Genomic DNA, 18,214 nt, shown 5'->3' with positions numbered 1-18,214 from the left:
CCCCTTCTTGCGTATCGATCTCCGCACCCCCTTCAGTGATGACCGATCGGATCGGAGCCCTAGGGGTTTCGCTCTTATATAGCCAAGCGAGGAGCCTGCCTGTCTTGTCCCCACCCGCATGCAACCTCTCAATGTACTTCGTATAATTCAGGTTACAAAGTCTGTCCCAATGCCCAGAGCACCGCTGCTGCAGCTCAGTAACTACTTCCACATCGGTCCCACCCTTCTCCAATTCTTTTTCCAGCTCGATCTCGGCCTCTCGCAGGTCGGTCAGGATTCCGCCCATTAATCCCTTGGACTTCGCGATAGCAACTCCCCTCATCACCACCTTAAAAGCCTCCCACAAAGTACCAGCCGATTTGACACTCCCTGTGTTCGACTCAAAGTACGCGACTATCTCCTCCCTCATGTCCTCCTTGAATACCGGATCCCGTAGCGCTTCCGCCCGAAGGCGCCATGTTGGAATCCGTGCACGTGGGGGGCGCAGCCGCCAATGCATGATTAGGGGCGAGTGGTCCGAGAGGACCCTCGCCCTGTAGTCAATCTGTTCACACTCCGAAAGAATGTCTGGAGTGGCAAAAAAGTAGTCGAGCCTCGTGTGCAATTGGTGCGGAGCCGAATAGTGCGAATACTGCCTCCCACCCGGGTGTCTCGCTCTCCACACGTCCACCAGGCCTAGATCCGCTAGCAGCGACTGCAACACCTTGGCCGCTGGGCTGGGCCTAACCATTTTGTCATCCGACCTGTCCTCCCTGGGGTTAAGCACACAATTAAAGTCTCCACCCCAGATTACTGTGCTCCCCATCCCTTCACCGAGTCTCGCGCACAGTGTCTTGAAGTAAGTCGCTGTGTCCTAGTTGGGCGCATAAGTGTTTATGATACAGACAACTCTACCTTCCACAATCCCCCGAACCATGGCCAGCCGCCCGTCCGACTCCACAACCTCCCCCAAGAGCTTGAACGGGACATGTGGTGCAACCCAAACCAGCACACCCCTGGCATATGCAGAGAATGTGGATCCAACCACTGTCCCCCTCCATTTTCTCCGCACCATTTCAAGTTTATCCCGTGTCAAATGCGTCTCCTGTAACAAGGCCACGTCTATCCTCTGCCTCTTCAAATACAACATGACCTTATTACGCTTCAGGTAGCTATTCAACCCTCTAACATTCCATGTCAATACCTTAAGGTCTCCCATGATTTATCCGTGGCTCCCACTTCCTCCTCTGGTCTGATCGCCTCCCCCCAGTCCCGACTACATCCCTTCTCAGTTTCTTCCCCAGGCTCACATAACAACTAACACCCCCCACCCCCCTAACCCAACCAACTACCCAGCTCCATCCCTGGATCTCAGGCATCCCCGTGTTCGGTTCTCTACGGAAGCCCCCGCAGAGAACCCGACAGGGTGTCACACCCCACACAGTGACTAACCTAACCACACACTGGGGTACGAATAAAACGGCCCTCGGATGCCCCCTACACATTTATATCCGCGCTCGCGGACCATGTTTGAAACAGTTAAAAGGTACATCCCCATCACAAAGTGGCAAAGACTATATTCCAGTCCAAATGTTCAAAGTCCGCCGGGCCCACTGTTTCACTTAACTCTCCCTGCTCCGTCCGCCATCTGCTCATCAGGCTCCTGAGGGCAGTTCTGCGCATCAAGCCATTCCATGGCCTCCTCAGGGGTGTCGAAAAACAGCGTCTTAGCCTTGAAGAAGACCTTAAGTTTGGCTGGGTAGAGTAACATATACTTGAAACCGGCCGTCCGCAGGCGCCTTTTGACCGCCGCAAAGTTCATCCGACTGCGCTGCACTTGTAGAGTGTAGTCGGGGTAAGCAGAGATGGTTGCCTCCCCTCGCCGTATGGTGCCCCCTTTACGAAAATGTTCCAGAATCTTCTCCCGGTCTTTGTAGTTGAGGATCTTGGCGATCACGGGCCTGGGCGGATTACCCGGCGGTGGCCTTCTGATCAGGGCCCTGTGTGCCCTCTCCACTGCAAATCCCTGTGTTAGGGCACCTCCGGTGATCTCCTGCAGCAGCAAAGTCTCAATAAAATCTGTGGGATTCTGGCCCTCAGCTCCCTCCGGTAGGCCCACAATCCGGATGTTGTTTCTGCGGGCCCGACCTTCTGCCTCTTCAGCCCTGCTTTCCAGGTTGCCTACCCTCTGCACCAGGGCATGGATCTCTCGTTTGTGCGCGGTGCATTCCGCCACAGTCGGGCCCATCTCCTTCTCCAGGGTCTCTGTGCGCTCGGCCAGGGTTCGCACATCTTGCCTCAGGAGGTTCACGTCCTCCTGTACCGCCCCGACCTGAAGTTCCATCGCAGTTTTCAATTCGGCCACCGCAAGTTGGAGTTTGGTCTCCCATGTCGCCTTCAGATCTGCGATCGCTGCCAGGACCTCCTGGTTCGTTCCTCCTGCGGCCATCTCCTTGGGCTGGGCCTTTTCTTTGCTCCTGGTCCCCTCGGTGCCAGGCGATGTCTTGGCAAATTCGTCGAGCGTGGGCTGTTTATTCTTCGCCCTCAGGAGCTTGCTTGTCATATCTTCGATCAGGAGCGTCCCTTCGATCTCGCTTAGGCCCCAGGCCTGGGGGCACTGTGTCCCCCCGTCGCCACACAGTTTCGGCTACCTCCAGTCAAGCTTGCTTTCGCTGGATCGCGCTGAACGTGAACTGAGGGAATCGCCTCCAGAATCCGGTCCCCGATCCTTTGTCCCAACATCAAGCGGCGGCAGCCATTTTGTCTGCCGGCGAAGCTCCGGCCCAAAAACTTCACGCGGCTCCTGGGGACACAAGCGCTGCACAATCCCGTATGAAACTGCATCCACATGTGCAGCCGAGCTTCGCATTTACAGTCATCACCGTCTATGCCACATCGTAGCGGCCGTTGCGCGGATTCAGCCGGATAATGTTCGGATCAGCGGGAGCTCCCGTTCGGGCACGTCCTTTCACATGGCGTCCAAGCCACGCCCCCGAGTAATTTGATCTACTTTATCAGGATCTACAAGCAATGAGTTTTGGTTCATTTGGGTGTTAATGCCCTCGTTGAATTTTTTCGTCATTCGAGATTTTGCATAAAATGTAGCTTTCTCAGGAGTCGTAAGGGGTTGGATGAATTTTCTAGAGCCATATTTTTTTTCTTTTAGCTGACATTTTAAGGTTCTTGGATTCTTTTTGTTTGTGCTGGGTTGGCTTTAGTTTTTTCTACAAATGTAAAAAATCTCCCTTTCATTTTGAAGGGGAAAATGCAGCGTTTGTTTGTGAGGCTGCAGTCACCTTATCTCTTTGCTGTGTTAATTGAGTGGGTTCCTCTATGCATATACATTATGTATTTAAATTGGTAGGTTTTACATGAGATTTTAGGTTTACCATATTTTTACTAAGGCACTCATCAGATTCATAAAGGTGTTGAGGTGTGGTAAACTGTATGTTTTTGACTCTCTACTGAGTAAAACATTGTTCTCGTGTAAAACGTTAGCTTGGTGCCCCCCTTGTTGCTTCCAGACGGGCAGGTGGGTTCTGTTTGTGTATCTGTCATTTGCGTGGGATTGGATTGGCAAGACACGGACTCGCAAGTAGATGAGTTGCTGGAGTTAGATGTTTCTACCTAGTGTGGGCGATTGGGACAAGTCATGTCGATCTGGAATAGAGCAAGGGGTCATAGGTTTAGGGAGTTGCGCTTCTATAACTACTGTGAGCTCAGTTTCTCAGGTTATTACTGTCTGCAGGGCAGATGTATCTGGATATTTGGATATTTGCTAATCACGGTTTGCACAATTTTTGCCAACAATATTGGAGCTTCTGATATATTATCGGCTTCAGTTCTATTTTAATGGATGTGTGAATTTGCATCCTTTGAGTGATTCACATGTCACGATCGGATAATTCTGTTTGTACGTTGGTCAGGTGGAGATAATTTGGCGATTCGATTGAACTACTCTGCATTTGTTTCTTGACGTACTGCCGCCACCATCAGTGAGTCTGTGATTTCAATAAACGCACATGGTTTTTGTTTGTGAATAGTCTAAGGGGTTATCAGAGTCTGCATTTCAGTGTTTCCAATTACGGCCATCAAATGTTGAATCTGCTTGGGGTTTTGGAGACCAGAATACTCTAATATATGAAGTTAATGATTTCGTTCTTTTCTGACTTTTAAGGGTCGGAAATGGGACGGCAATGTTTTCTTTTTCTAATGCGTCATTTGATAGGTCAGATGTTCTATAAAAAGGTTTGAGATGGAAAGGTGTACCTGATTTCAGCGTGTAAACGGAGCACATCAACGGAGTTACAATAAACATCAGATCTATCGATAATTTTACTGTTGCATGCTAATGTCAGATTTTCACTAGGATCTCAAGACGCTGCGTAACTGCACTCATGAGGTACTCTAACATGCGTGTGCGCAAATGCGATCTTTTCATGGCAGATTAGGCTTTAGGGGGGGCGGGGCTTAAAAATAGCTTCCTGTAACTGTTACATGTGATGCGTCCATATGAGTTCAGAGGTTCATAAAAAGATGACAAAATTAATCGGCAAGCTCAGGGGTCCTCCTGTGTAACTACACTCGAAAGCTGTCTGACATTACTCTCAGGCTTGTGGAATTGGATTTATAACTAATACAATAAAGAAGGCATCGTCCCACCTCTTACCTGTTTCTCAGTGTGCATCCTTTAACGTTGGCGACCAGCAGTACCAGGAACCCAGCGCCAAGGCTGCTTCAGGGATTGCAGAGGAGAGATCGCTGCCCCCACCACGACCAGTACCCAGGGCAGAAGGTACGCCTGCTTTCCGACTCATTCCAGGCAATTTCGGGCAGCAGTAGAGCGCTGAGGGCTAGCGCTGCAGGCAGAGGACCGGCCTCGGCAGGGAAACCGAGAGTGAAGGTGTCCCTGCACCACAGCTTATGACCATCTGCTGCCATCCCCAAGCGAGAAAATTACAGCACTTCAAGGCCATCTGCATGCACTGCAAGTGACTGAACGGTGCACTTTGGAGGCATGGATCGGCAGGATGGCGCGCACAAGGAGGAGCCGCTTGAGCAGCAGGAATTGAAAGAGGAAGCAGATGGCGGTCAGAACTCCACGAATCCCCCTACTGCCGGCAACTCTTGCTGGGCTAGACCTAGAGCCCATTACTTGCCCGGGGAGCTCTGATCACCTCCTCGGCAGCGGGCACAATGATGACATCGCTCAACATCCAACCAATGGCTGTGCGCATCCTTACTGAAGGAAGAGGCAACGTGACAGGCGGTCACATGAGCAAGAAGAGGCTGTTTTGGCCCAAAGAGAGCAAAGTAGCTTTGCGGCCACAAGTTTCAGAACCGGGAACAAAACTTAAATGCCCCTAGCGGAAGGTGTTGGAGCACAAGAAAGCGCATTCTGTAGACCATTCCGCAAGGGTGGACACTCTGCAGATGGGGCTAAAATTCCAAAGTGCTGACCGAGTGTCAGTAAAAGTGCCAGAGGAACTGCCTTCCAGTGAAGGAGCAGGACGCTCTGAGAAAGGGACCGCAGTCCCAGAAGTGTGCTTGCTGCAAAATGAAATTCAACCTTGTGTTGAGGGCTTATGTTACATATGTTCACAGGGCTTCTCCTGCTCGGAGGAGGAAAGGAAATTAGGTAATGTGCTGAGAATCTGTTTGATCTGTGGGGACAAATGCCTCTCGAGGGGAGGGAATATATTGAAGTTCTCAAGGAACTCATCCAGATCTGCTGAAATCCTGCGTGTTTTTTGATGTTGGCTGTCATCCACTAGCATTCCCTGTCTTTTAGTTGGAAGTGCTTTCACATTGGTGGGGAACTAAACCACTGTGTTCGGGAATGCATACCACTTGGTTTTAAGCCTTGGACTCCATCCTGGCTGAAGTTTAGGAGGTTACAAGTGACTTGTTACGTTACATCTTCTGCGTTCTGAATATTATCTTTGGTTAACGCGTTAGGGACTTCACCCTGGTTGGTGTTGAAGAGGCTATGGATGAGTTTTTGCTGGTAAACAAACAAAAAAACCAATCTATTATGCAGGTAGCGACATTGACGGTGTTTCCGCTAAGCTTCACCCAAGTTGCAGTTAAGGAAACCATGTGTCATTGTAGGCAACAAATGCAGGTTAATGTAGGGAACTTGCTTGTCTCCGTGAAGCCTTGCCTTGGCTGAGGTTTGGAGACAACACGTATCACAAGTGGCCATTGTACCAAATACTTGTGTGAATGGTAGTGGTGAACGTCTTACCCTATGGGACTGCGTTTGCCACTGAGCGCCGTGGGTGGTGACAGTTGGTGGGTGTGCGACTGTAGTTCTTCCATACCATGGAGATCCTTTAAGGTCCCTTCTTAGTTCAATCATTGCCGTGTCATGCTAATTCTCGGAAAGTTGGCTGTGCGCCGTGGATGGTGACATTTGGAGTGTGTGCTGCCATATATGCTCTTCATGCTCTGGAAGTTCTTTCCAGTTCTTTTCCTTTCTCTTTTCAAGTTGTGTAGTAGTGGGAATGGTGACCTGTGGGTTCCATAGTGACATTCGGAATTTCTGCACGGTTGTGTAGTTTGGTGGCTGGCGGTGGGTTGTTATCCTAATTGTTGTCCACTGCAAGGGCCTTCCTGTCCCTTCCTTGTGGTTTATGGATTACATCTTGAGTGTCCCACTTGGTGCTTGGTTTGTCATGTTGGTGGACCAAACTGCCTCTGTACATTGAGCTTTGTTGTGTTTTTGGAGGGAGTAAGGTTCTATCTAATCTCATTCTGTTTTATCGGTTCTGAGTTATTAATTTTGTGTTCTTCCACTCCTTTGGGTTAGTGTTGAAGCCATTATCTCGATTTGTGGGAGATTTGTTATGTATGTTAAATGTTAAAGGTATTTGTACCGCGCACCGTCACCAATGGAGTTGGTCCCCAGGCACTCTGGCGGATCTGTAAAGGAGAAGGTGGGATGGGTTAGTAGGTGAAGCGGGAGTAGGATGTGAGGAGTGGTGTTCTGTTGGCAGCTTCAACTCGGTATACACCGGGTGCTGAGCTTTGGTGCGCGTACTGGGTCGATGCCAGTCCTCGTGTGCTGTTGCTTATGTGTTGTTGCGGTGTTGTGAAGTGTGTGCGGGTTGTTGTGTGAGAGATGGTTGTCTGAGATTTTTGAGTGTGAAGTTTGCAGAAATGCTGAGTGTTTTTTGTTGGAGGTGGAGCTGTGCCTCTCTAAGAACAGTGAGCAAGGGGTCCACGTCTGGATTCCCCTGGTAACTTAGGGTGAGGCCCAAAGTTACTTAACATGCAGAACAAGGGGGGTTCTGGGAATCCCTCTACCATATGCTTTAGTATTTATGGCAACCCACCTTAACTGTGGTAATTTTTGTCTGTATTTTTAATGTATGACATGATTGGTTATTTATAACGCACGTAATACCCAGAGGTTTCTAAGCGCCGACCAGGGGATCGAAACTGTGTTGCTCCACGTCATCTTGCTTCCAAGGCAAGCACGTCGCCCCTGAACTATCCTCCCGATACACATTGCATATTGACCTCCACGTTTATTGCCTTACATTTCTTTCTGTTAACTTTGTTCTTAAGGAACCTTCTTGTTCATGTTCCTAAGGGGTGGGGAGTGGTGGGGAAGTCTGTTGTCTTAGTGCACCTTGGGGGTGCGATGTTCACATTAGTGTGGAATGTTAAGAGACTGGAATAATGCATGTCCGCTAACTGAGTGTTCTGTGAAGTGGCAGTTAGATTGTGGAGAGAATAAACTTGCTGGTGCTGCCTGACTGCTCTCATGCTTGCGACATCCAACTTATAACGACTACAGAAAAGAAGGTATTGCCACACCTTATTTGTGTCTCTGTTCCTCCTTTAACAAAGGCCTTATGATATAGTTTAAAAGCAAGCTCCCCCATTGTAAGCACTGGTCATGGGTATCAATGAGTCATTTGCATTCTGTGACATAAAGATTTGGCTGCGTTAGTACATTAATGACTTGTTATTGAAGTCATTTCTATGTGGCAACTCCATGGCCAGAAGTTTCGCCTTTTAGGCTTTTTCAAGGAAATTCAATATATGTAGTCCTAGTTATTTGCAGTGTGAATCTTAATGAATCTAATCTTTTTTTTAATTCTTTGTGGTTTATGTAGCAATGTGCATGAATTGTCTGCTGGTCCTTGCAATACGTTTGAATTCAAAGTCTAAGTTCAAAATCTATTCATTTGGTGCTTGTGGTTTAGTAATAAAAATCAATCCAAAGCTGAAAAAAAATTTGAGATGTGAGAAAAAAGTAAGTTTATTACAACACAGCCCGGGAATAATCAAAATGTCATTCAACATGGTGACACAAAATGGCTGAATTTGTAGCAAATATCCAAGGTGCAATTACAACAAATTTAACATGTTGTTCACATTCCCGGCCTCTGATTGGGCATCGTCATTTGCACTATAGGTCAGTCTTTACAATATCTAGCCGTATCGGCTTATTCTATCCTCGTGACCAAAGCGCACCAATTGACACTGAAATTCTCTTCTTTCTTATGATGCTGATTGGATGCTACAGTTTGTAACTGGTTTCCCCAATACTTCATATTGGAGGCGTATTTGTGGCTTGAGCGACTTAATAGATTTCAACCAATCTGTGTGACAACAAAATAACTTTACATCCTTTTCCCAAGGACCTCATCAGTTGGCACCATCTTAATGTTCCAATCGTTATCAACTGTTCATCGCAAGTTCAGTATTGGAACTCCTCGTTGGAAACATTACTTGCTTCCCTTCCTGATGGTTTGTGCATGATTCATTTGCTCTGTCAACGACCTTGCAAGCTGGGGGCTTACGTGTTTGCAAATTCCATTGTCTTTCAATGATATGGCTATATGCACATAGCTTGCACTATTATAAATACTTTCCTAAATAATATTGTGTATGTGCTATTGGAATTGTTCATAGGTTTTCATGAGAATGCTTTATACTGAACTAATTCTACTCTACTTGCAATGTTCTTTACGGTTTCTATCCTAGTAATTGAATCCCTCCCCATGAGGTTTTTCCTACAGCGTGCAGTGTTCCTTGATCTTTCTTCCTTTAATGCTCATTGTTTAATTCCTACCAGCTTGTGTCCTTCATTGTGCTATGTTCCTAATCAGTACATCAAAGCTTAAGTTGTGTTCTATTCCTTTAACACAGGCTTGGGGAACTCGGCTAAGCTGATGTTTAAGCCAATCTGTGCAGCATTTGTTCCTTAACTGTGGGGTCTCTTACTACTGTGTTTACTTGACCTCACTCCTGAAATGCAGGTCTGAGATTGTGTTCATACCCCTTGCCTTGACCAATCACTGCTTGGCATTGTCTTGCAGTGGGAAGTTAGTATGTGTGCGCGCTTCTTTGCAAGGTCTTGGCTGATATTTTCTGCTAATTCATGCTGACTTATAAACCTCAGGGATGGCTGAGCCTGTCTAGAGGCCTACTTATGTGTTGTATATTCAATTAGTAGACGGTCTTCATTCATCTAGCATCATTAAGTTACCTAAATAACATTAAATGTTGCTATACTTGTTAAAGACCTATGTATATGCTCGGGTATAAGGTCTGCGCTTTATGGCTTACTTCACTTTCAGGGATACTGCTTACTGAACTACATTTTTGGAACTACAGGTAATAGTGTGTGGGGGCTGCTTTCTTTATAACCTTGCGGTTCTTTAAAGTGACTTGCGCAGCTTGTATTTACGTGCAGGTTAAGGGCATTGGATGTGTTCCCCAACAGGTGTTTGCATGGGGTCAAGATTCTTGTGCCCGGGCTATCTCCTGGCCAGTCTTCTGTCCTGTTTCTCCTCACTGTAGCAAACTGGGACGTCTCGGTTCCCTCATTCCTGCCACTCACTGGCCTCTTCCCGGTGCTCCAACGAACTGCTTCCTTCCTTGCTTGTCTTCTAGGCAGGTTTTCTCCTTGATAAAAACGTGCATGTACATTCTCTTGAGGACTCCACTGCTCTGCATGTCCTTCTCGTCCTAGTACCTTCCAGAGGAATCATTCTACAATCATCCGTCCTTGTCCCAGTTAACTTTTGGATTCACAGAGTTACAGAAATAAATGGACGTTTGGGCTATAGAGGGCTCAGTGAAGCTATAGGAGGATATGTTATGTTAAAGGTACTTGTATAGCGCACTGTCACCAACGGAATAGGTGCCCAGGCGCTCTGGCGGATATGTAAACAGGAAGGACGGGTAGCGTTAGTTGGAAGGAGGGGAGGAGGAGTGGGAGAAGTGGTGTGCTATTGGCAGCTTCAGTTCGGTATACAGAGTGCCGGGCTTTGGTGCTAGTATCGTATTGGGCGAGATCTCGAGTGGTGTTGGTGATGTTTGTGGTGGTGTGGTAAAGTGCGTGCGGATTGCTGGGAGAGAGATGGTTGTGTGGCTGTGTGGGTTAAGTATGCAGAAGATTGAGGGTTTGGTTGGTGGAGTCTGTATCTTGATTCAGGTACTTCTGTTTGTTAGAGTTGTATCCCTATGGGTTGGGTTGTTGCTGGTTCCTCGTGGGCCGACTCGCTTTGGTGGTGCTGCGCTGATCCAGCTGTATCCTAGTGGCTATTGTATGGAATGATAGGTGTGTCTGAACCTTTTCTTCGGGTGTGGGACTTGGTTAGTTATCTATTATCTAGTGTGACACTGGTCGGTTAAGGCTTTGTATGGTTCAGGGTTGGAGTGGTGTTGTGGCTTCCTAGTGCATCCGTCTTGGTGAGCCTGTGTAGTCAGTCGTTCGTTTCCTCCTGTCATGACCGTCTTTCTGTTTGTTCTTTGGTTTCCGTGGCGTGAACATCCTTGGGGCTATTTAGTTGTAGTGATGGGGCATTGTGCTTCCCGCTGTGTATTGGTGGTCAGTGTGTAATGATGAAACCTTGTTTCTCACCCTCTGAATTGGGGCTCGTGGTGCAATGCTTCCTTTCACTCTCTGTTGTCCTTAGGTCTGTTGGGAATGGCTATAGTTTAAGGTCATGGTCCTTTTGTTGATTCGTCCTAGTGTTTCTTTGTCTTGCTTTGTATATAGTCTTTGGTCGTATTGCGGCTGTCTCCCGTTAGTCGTTTAGTATGTCGTGGGACATTTTCCTTAGGGTTTTTCCCTTTGATTGCTTGGTGTGGATCAAGGTCTCCCTACGTTCATTGATGTTTTAGTTGTGTGTGCCCCCCTGTGGCCAGTCTTTCTAGTTATGACGTGAAGAGCCAGGTTTTGAGTAGTTTCCTGAATAGTAGGTGGTTTATTGTGTTACGTATGTACTTTGGAAGGTCGTTCCAGGTTTTCGGGGCTTGGTGCGAGGAGGATCCTCCCAAGTTTTTTTGTTGTAGGGTTTTGGTTCCAGGCAGATGTCCATGCTTGATCCGAGCTTTCTTGTTGGTTGTAGATGTAGTTTGTCTACCAGGAACTCAGCGCCTTCGTTGTGTACTGCCCTGTGTATGATGCACATTGTTTTGAATTTTATGTTTTTTATTGGTAGCCAGTGTAGTGTTTTCAGCGCTGGTGTGTGTTCGCTTGGGGTAGTTTCAGAAGCAGTCTGGCTGCCGCATTTTGAATGCATTGTAGTTTTTTTAAGTCGTTCAGGCATGCCTAGGTATAGGCTGTTGGCTTAGTCTACTCGGGACATGACTAGGGGATGATGGTGGTTGTTTTGTTGGCGAACGATAGGAATGGGAGGATCCTCTTTGCCGCTCGCAGGAGGAAGAAGCTTTTCTTGAGAAGGGCCTTTACTTGTGGCTCTAGCGTGATATTATTGTCCATCAGGACCCCTAGGTTTTTACAATCGGTGAGGGTGCTGTGGTTGTCCCGAGTTCTTTGCCAAGAGGTGAAGTGGTTTTCTCCATTTTTTGACGATCCTTATTTCTGTTTTGCCTGGGTTGATTTTGAGGCAGTTGGAGTTCATCCAGAAGAATACATTGCAGAGGCAGGTTTCTAGCGTTGAGCTTATTTCCAGGTTGTCTTGTATTTTGAAGATTATTCGTGTATCGGCGTTGTAGCAGGTGAGGGCGTGGCTTTTGATGATTCTGATAAGTAGATACAGGTAGATGTTGAATAGTAGCGGGGAGAAGGATGATCCTTGTGGTACTCCACAGGTGGAATCTCTCGGGCTTGATTTGAAGGTTTTCATCCATACGGTTTCCGTTCTGTTTGTTAGGAAAGATTTCATCCATAGTAGGGCGGTGTCTGTTATTCCAAGTCCTCCTAATCTTGTTATGAGGGTGCCATGGTTAACTGCGTTGAATGCTGCTGATAGGTCTAGGAGTATCAAGGCAGTGCTCTTGTCTGAATCTGCGTTCATTTTTAGGTCGTCCCATATTGGGAGGAGAGGTGATTCCGTTCCTCTGTGGTCTGAAGCCAACTTGTGCCTGGTCTAGCTATGCAGATGTTGATGAAAGGTTGTCATACTACATTTCCCTTGGATGGTCGTCTTTGTTCCTAGAAGGGGAGTCTCTCCCCATGAGATGCTCCCGTTGCATACCACACGCAGGGGGACTAAAGGGTAGCGGCCTCGCCTCTCTGGTCTCATGGAAGGGGCTCCCCCGGGTAGCGGCTGACCTCCCTGGCCTCATGGGGAAAGGACTCCCCCTCGGGGAGAATTGACGACCATCAAGGATTCGTCACAATGGGTATAATAGGTGTGTTGATTTAACTTGGGTTTGTTTAGGCAGATGGGTGCATCAACCTGCTGTATGTTGGGGGTTGGAGTTGAAATACCATGAGTTACAAAGTTATGCGCATAGTATGGGGAGTTGGTTTGTAGGTGATTGTTATGTAAAGCTTGTATATGTTTGGCACATAGGCAGAACAAAAAGTAAACTAGTTATTAGGCATATTGGCAGTATACATAATTCTGCAGTTATTGTGGAGGTCCAAACACTGATTTAACCTCTATCCTTAAGTTAAGCAGGTGTAGAAATCAGTTAATCATGCAGATGTTATGAGCAAAGCACTGAGAAAGCTCTCAATGTTGTTGGTATAGAGGTAAGTACAAAGAATCTAATCTGGCTGGACGCTTGGGTGTCCATGTATTCATATTAAGTTGTTATGGACACTTATATAAATACAATCAAATTAAGCTCGCTATATGCTAGATAGCAGGCAAAACAGTGAGTGAACTACGCAGTATTAGCTGAATATAATTCTGTTATATACCCGTTATGTTAATCGAACTTGTAATGCACACCTTCACGATAGGCATCTTGGCGCGAGCATGTGTTAAGGTAATAGGAGGAAATGCTTTAACTCAAACTGGATTTGAATAAAGTTTTGAGGCACCTACGTAATAAGAGGTGTCCCTCAATACTTCTCAAGACGAATGGCAGCTCATTCCAAAAAGTGCTTGCAGCTATAGAAAAAGCAGTCTGGCTATAGAAAAAGCAGTCGCCATGTCTCGCTCGGCGGTATCTATGGGGGGTCACCAGACGGCGAGGGTCTCAGGAATATAATGCACACATTTCTTCTGAATGTAGTCCGCGCCTTGATGATAGTAGGCGCAATGGACTATATACAGGGATTTAAACTTAATGCGTGCAGCCACTGGGAGCCAATGTAAGGCCATGAGCACTGGGCTAATGTGTGCCCCAAAAGGGGTCACAGTGGCAACCTGGGCTGCTATGTTTTGGTCAAGTTGAAGCCAGTGGCTTAATCCACATGGTTGGGCCAGGCGGAGTGCATTACAATAGTCAAAACGACTGTTAATCAAAAAAGCGACTACCACCGGCCAAAGTGGGTCCGGAAGAAAAGGCAATACTTTGCGCAGGATCCTGAAGGTAAAATGGGCAGTTTTGCATACTGCGCTAATCTGTGAAGCCAAGAAAATACCACACCCAGATTTACCTCCTTTACAGGCCGAGGAAAATCCCTTGAAGGCCAGTAAGAGGGTGAAAATAAAATGGAGTCAGCAGTAGCACGCACAACCATGATCTTGGTCTTGTCCCTGTTCAGCTTGAGCCAAATGCAGTCCATCCAGCTCCTTACGGCCTCCAGGCAACTGCGCCTCAGACGACCTGCCCTTGTCAAGATCTAAACGGACCAGAATCTCGCTGTACGTATAAGCATAGCATCGGAAGCCGCAGGAGTGGACAGGAGCCAGGAATGGCTGCATGTAGATGTTAGCAAATCAGGGACACGGCAGATCCTTGAGGGATATCACAAAGTGAATGAACAGATGAAAGAAAATAAAAAAGCAAGAGATTGTCCTCTATCTTCAAGAAAAGAAGCAAACCAAGATAGGACAGTACCCGACAAACCAGCTACTTCGATACGAGGTAGCAGGATGGCCTGGTCGGCTGTATCAAATGCTGCCGACAGGTCGAGTAGAATCCATGCTCCGACGCCACCCTGATCTGCAATCATAGTAAGGTCATCCAGGAAAGATACCAAAACACTCTCGGGTCCCCGGCCGAAAACCAGATTGAAAAGGATTAAAGAAGGAAGTAGGTTCAAGAAAAGGAGAGAAGAGGTGAGACAAGTGATTCTAAAAGCTTCATAGAGAATGAAAGAAGAGAAATGGGCCGATAGTTGGATAAGACCAGGGTATCAAGAGAAGGCGTCTTCAAAAGCAGAACTACAGTGGCTTGTTTGAGTGCAGGAGGTATAATCTGGCCAGAATTATTAACTGCAGAGTGAGCCAGGGAAGAATAGATGGCAGAATTTCCTGCATAGTTCTTAAAGGAATAGGATCTAAAGGGGAAGATGATTTGAGGTGCTTAGCTGCTGCTAAAATGTCTTCCGAGGAGTATTCTGGAAAGAGGGGGCAGGGATGACCTTGTGGCAACAGAACTCCAGTCAGTCATACTACTATTAATGTCAGAATTTATTTTATCAATTTTAGTGGTTAAAAAGAGTGATCAGGAATTGCATATTTCTTGTGTTGGTGTAGTCTAAGCCACATAGTGTGCAGAAGACGTCAAAGTAGCCACCAAAAAGAGTTCCTTGTGTGCATTAATTGCTGATTCAATTTTCTATTCCACACAAGTTTGTGGTGCCACCTCACCCGCCACAGTTAAGACTTCAGAAAAAGGCAAGTCATCCAGCTAGGGCAAACATTGTTTATCAAAGATTAAGTGCGAGAGTGGTCCGCCTGATGTCCGATCCGTTTCCAAACTGGAGGTTGTAGAAAGGCAACAGGTGCATTTTCAAGTTCAATATTAAACTAAAGTGATCTGACACAAAACTGGGACGCAGTCCGAGTTACTTACTAGGGACTCTGCCGAAAAAAGAGATCTAAAATGCCATTCTTCAATCTGTAGGGGAAAGTACATGCTGCGCTAAGCCCAAATCTGAAAAGGACTGGGGTAGAAGGATAATTTCACCTTGAACTATTTGAAGAAATTTCCAAGTAGGTATCATTGCAATCGGTTCCTTCGACTGAGATTAAATTTTTATGAAACTAAAGAACGTTTATTTGCTCAGAAAAGCCCAAATTGCTTTAACGCCATATGTCGATTGTATAAAACCTCAGGAAATTTGGAGACAATCAAACACCTGATCAGTGTGCCCTGCATTACAGGCAATAAGAACAAGCTTCCTTGTAGATAATTTCAAAAACGCAACCACAATTTCTGCAGATGAATGGAGTGTTTTTACTTGGAGACAAGCCAGTACGAGTCTGTGCAGGACTGAATTTCTTGAACAAAATCGTGGATGAAGATTTTGCAAATACAATTTGCGATTAAATTAAGACACGTCTTGCTTGGCACCATAGAAAAGACGGTCTGATACACCATAGAAGTTGTTTATAGCAAAGGAATCATGAACTAGTGTGATGTAACGTGACGTATGAAAAGTGATAAAGTTACTAAAATAGTCAATGCTATCTTTCGTGATCAAAAAGTCCCGAAAAATATGAAAAGGGTTACCATCATGCAGTTTGTTAAAACAAAAAAAAGAGAAAAAACGTGACCAACGTGATCCTAATAATCTTAGACCTATCACTAACTGCAATTTCACCTTGAAAGTTATGGATAAGGTTGCAACCGCACAACTTCAGGCTCACAAAGAAAACAATGAGATGCTGCACCCACAGCAATCTGGATCCCGTGCAGCCCACAGGGATCATGGACAAGGGCAAGGCCGGCCTCCTGATACTACTCTACCTCAGTGCTGCATTTGATCTGCTTGATCAGCTATTGCAACAAGCACTGGAAAAAGTTGCCAACTGTGGATGCAATAGGATGGTTGACTTTGTTCCTTACAGATAGTTTCACAAGTACATTGGGGGGGGGGGGGGCACATTTTCCGCAGAGTGTAACATCTTCTGTGGTGTTCCTCAGGGTGCCAGCCTTTCGCCTCTCCTATTTAACCTGTACTTAAGATTCCTCTGCGAGGTATTGATAATATCCAGGCTTTTTTTCACCAATTATGCTGATGACACTCAGCTGGTTGTGGAATTAAGCGGAGACTATGGTAATGACAGCTTCCTAGTAAATGCCCTTTACAATAACATAGAAACATGGATGGACCTAAACTGGATGTGCTTGAACATCACCAAGACCGAGCTGATGGTCTTCGGCTCCAACCAGGCTCGGGCTAAACTCACATCAGAATATGAATCTTTTTAAGATCAAAGAATCACATATTAGTTGTGGCCAAGGTCAAAACCCTGGGCATGACCCTAGAGTCATCCGCCCAGGCAATTGATGCAGTATGAGCATTTTTTGCTTGCATAAGACTGCTGAGAGCAATTAAACGATTCCTCAATGAAGTAAATTGCACAATTGCCAGAGCAACCATCCTATCCTGCCTGGACTCTGGCAATGCACTCCTACTTGGAGTCAGCAAACAAAGCGTGATGAAATATCAACTGATCCAAAACAACACGGTCAAAATAATTTCAACAAAAAGCTAGATCAGATCACATTAGTGATGCCAGGCGTGACTTAAACTGGCTTAAGATTGAAGACTGCATGCTATTCAAATTGCTGACATTGACATATAAATGCTTGTATGGCAAAGTCCTGGCATACCTAAAATCTAAAATTGCCAGCTATAATCCCTCTAGAGCACTGAGATCAGAGGCTCAGGGACTCATTGCAGTAACCGCACATAAGAAAGCAAATGGCTTGGGCAGAGCATTCCCCATCTGCGCAGCTGTAAGCTGGAACAAACTCCCCCTGAACTTAAGACTGGAATCAAACCACCTCACATTCAGAAAAGTTAAAAACCACACTGTTCAAATAAGACAGAACACAGGAGGTGGCAGCAACCTAGATAGGTTTCAGCTTCTTCACTGTATCGTCCTACTTGGTTGTCTTCGTCTGTGTGGCGCCCCGATGCCTGTCTGATTTCAGTGCTGTACAAACAAAATAAAAATATTTAAAAAAGATAATTAAACCGAATATTAAAATCACCAAATACTATCCGATTAAAATATTTCATATATAAAGATGCTACTAGTTCCAAAGATGCTACTAGTTCCACAAATGGGACAGCTATGCATGGTTGTAGTATTGAAGTGTGCATGCAAACCAACAGATTGTATGTGGATATGTTCTTGGCATGCAGTTAACAGTATGGTGAGAAGCTAAATTGTGGTGAAACGATAAACTGCTTATGTGTCATGCATGCAAGTGGCAATAGTTGGCTGTGCATATATAGTGAATGGTGAACAGATTAGTCTAGACAATTGCTAGCCATGCAGGCTAAACACAATGAGCCAACCATTTTTAGCTAGAATTTCAGGCAAAGCTAGTCAGTTTAGATGTGCGTTGAGGTCATTGGTTTGATGAGCTATGCAGATGTATTGGTTGGTAGACAGATTCACTCTGGATAATTGCTATTATGAACACAATATTATAGTTGGAATTTCAGACAAGTGTCAATCTAGCTTTATGGGGTCAGCAGTGTAGTGAGCTATGCTGATGTATTGGATGCTAAAACAGATTCATTCTATACGATTGCTACTCATGTGGTCTAACACAATGGGTCAGGTAAATATTTTTTTGCTAGGATTTAAAACAAAGCAACAATCTAGCTATGCATTTGTGGCTTCAGGGGCAGATAAAAAGGCTATGTGTAAGGTATACAGGCAAAACAAAGTGAGCCAGACCAGTGTGTGCGTGCCAGATGTGGGCTCCAGTGTTGTTAGCCATACATGTGTGGCTAGCATATGCATTATTCAAGCTGTGTGCACTAAGGTATTAAGTCATAGATATCAGGATACAAATATTTACTGGATGTTAGGGATATTTATCATTATGCTTCATCCCCCTCTCCTAGTGAGACCCCCAGCACTTTTTGCTGGAC

General features: G+C 45.9%; 2 protein-coding genes across 6 annotated transcripts in view; one reads left to right on the top strand and one right to left on the bottom strand.

Annotated features, from left to right (window-relative positions):
- LOC138580770 (oocyte-specific histone RNA stem-loop-binding protein 2-like) overlaps window positions 1-4,779 on the bottom strand; it is a 743,835-nt gene extending 739,056 nt beyond the window's left edge. The window contains exon 1 of the mRNA XM_069651575.1: window positions 4,649-4,779. The gene's annotated coding sequence lies outside the window, so the exon portion shown is untranslated. The remainder of the gene's footprint in view (window positions 1-4,648) is intronic.
- The window catches only part of CDC25C (cell division cycle 25C), a 553,873-nt gene that overhangs the window by 207,671 nt on the left and 327,988 nt on the right, over window positions 1-18,214 (top strand). The window lies entirely within an intron of this gene.

Source organism: Ambystoma mexicanum, chromosome 3p (assembly GCF_040938575.1).
Source record: "Ambystoma mexicanum isolate Mex_15411 chromosome 3p, UKY_AmexF1_1, whole genome shotgun sequence".
NCBI lineage: Eukaryota > Metazoa > Chordata > Amphibia > Caudata > Ambystomatidae > Ambystoma > Ambystoma mexicanum.
Note: the sequence above shows the minus strand (reverse complement) of the source record. Positions and strands in the feature narration are given on the sequence as shown.